This window comes from Bidens hawaiensis, unplaced genomic scaffold (genome assembly GCF_021521415.1).
Source record: "Bidens hawaiensis isolate Kalapana, Puna unplaced genomic scaffold, B.hawaiensis_p1.1 tig00027311_1, whole genome shotgun sequence".
Lineage (NCBI taxonomy): Eukaryota > Viridiplantae > Streptophyta > Magnoliopsida > Asterales > Asteraceae > Bidens > Bidens hawaiensis.
This window is the reverse complement of record NW_027494412.1, coordinates 121,214-123,408: the sequence shown is the minus strand read 5'-3', so window position 1 is coordinate 123,408 and position 2,195 is coordinate 121,214.

The window sequence follows — 2,195 nt, the reverse complement described above, 5'->3', positions numbered from 1 at the left end:
AGTGGGTTGTAACGCTTATACCAGTTTGGGTAGTCGTTGGTTAAAAACTTGTGGCATGTAAAGTGGGTTGGTTACATCGCTTGTACCAATTTAGATTGTTGTGGGTTAAAACACGTGACACAATATTATTGACGGTTTGAGTGCCCCCACCTTAAACAAGCAAGTTTGTAGGCCACGTCATTGTCATCTAATATTTACTCTTACCTTGTCGACACAGCTCTCTCATGGAACAACCATTGCTAGTAAAACTGTTGAGCGTCGTGAAGGTCCAAAGTTCTCTATTGTTTAATATTTCACTAACTTAAACCATCACAATTTTTTTTTTAAATTTATATGTTGTATAAAACATCATAGTAAAGCTTAAAAGTATTTTATACACATCCACACAACATTTTTTTAATAATATAGTTATTAACAATGAGAACTCAACATCAACAAAGATTTATAAATTCAATAAATTAGGGAAAGAATAATTATTTGGTCAATTAAAAGAAAAATCTTCATGCAACGAGATTAAGCTTAGAATTAGAGCACTAGGAATTCGGAAGTTAGGATTAAGGCCCCCATCATTAAGTTTGTTACCTCTTAAGTTGGTATGTTTGTGTTTTTTTAATTACTTTATATAGAAATATGTTAATTATTTAATTCACTTCTATATTTGAACTAGCTTTATTATGTGTATTTATAATTATTAAATTTGATGAAAGTGTATTATAATAATGGAAAGGGTCAAAGTTTTGTACGCTCACAAAGGTCCTAGAATGATCAAATTCTCAAAAAAAAAAAAGCTTATTAATAAGTTAAAATGATTAAAGTATTACAAGAGTTTATAAGAAAACGAGTTCTTTTTGTAACTACTTTAAATATTTTTTAAATTGATTTTGAAAGGTTTCCTCACACCTAGGCCTAGGTGTTCTTCGTGTTATTTTTCGGGTTATTTGGATTTGAGCTCAAAACAAATTGACCCAAGAACCGATCCGAATAAGCTGGGGTTGTTCGGGTCCCTGGTTGAATGGGTTGGGTTTTGAGTTTAACAAGTTAAAAGAAAATAATTTCAACCACCTTTAACAATATCATAAATTAAAAACCTTATTCCAAATTTCATAAAACCACAATCAAATCAAGTTTAACATACAACCATATTCAACAATAACATAATCCAAAACCTTCATATATATTTAGCAAAGCATGAAATGTAATATACAAGCATGCAAGCATGCATCAAACGAGTTTGAACCTTGAAACATATTTGAATGAGTGCTGTGGACCAATACTCACGGTTAGATTGAAGAAACATACTTAATACTTATTGAACACTATCACTAATTTAGGGTTATGAATTGAAGATACATACTCAATTGACTTACATCGGATAGTTAATACATGCATCGATACATTATTAACCGGAGTCTTGAAAACAGTCAAGCAAGCATACATAAGTTCTCCCGAGTCTCCGTTCATGCGCCAAACTACCCTAGAAAAATTAGGGATGCATGCATCGATCTATCATACTTCGAGTTATTCGGGTCAACCTAAGTTTGGGTATTTCAACCTAAAAACCGACTTGACTTATTAATCTCTGGGTCAGATTAGAACTCTAATCTGGTCGGATTATTCGGGTCGCTTCGGTAAACCCCACACACATAAACTCTAGTACTAGACTATGATTGTTGAAATCTTAAAATCAACGATCTATGTTGTGGTTCCTATTATTTACTAATAAATATAAAAAAACTTATGAAAGCTTAAAATGATAAAAACGATACAACTATAATATGAATTTAAATGACAAACTTTTTTCATGATAATCTCATAATTAATTAGTTTTGTAAACAAACCAAACCCTGTCATTATTTGGAACGTACAGCTTATACATGTATTAAAAAAAGGATTCTATACTTCCATATAAGACTGAACCACCGACCACCGGCTTATTTTATAATTTGATATTTGCCGGCCATTTATGTTGGTGCGTAAGCAGCATGCAAACCAACGGATGGCATGTAAAGAAGGTTTTGAGAGAATTATAAATTTATTATCACTAATCTCTTCTCACGCTATATGTATCTTTTACCCAATTGGCCAATTATTTATTTATTTTTTAATGGCAAACGAATCCATCAAATGAACTACTGACTAAATTCATCACATCGGGATACACATATGTTTCGATCCAGGGAAAACTCTCACCTAAG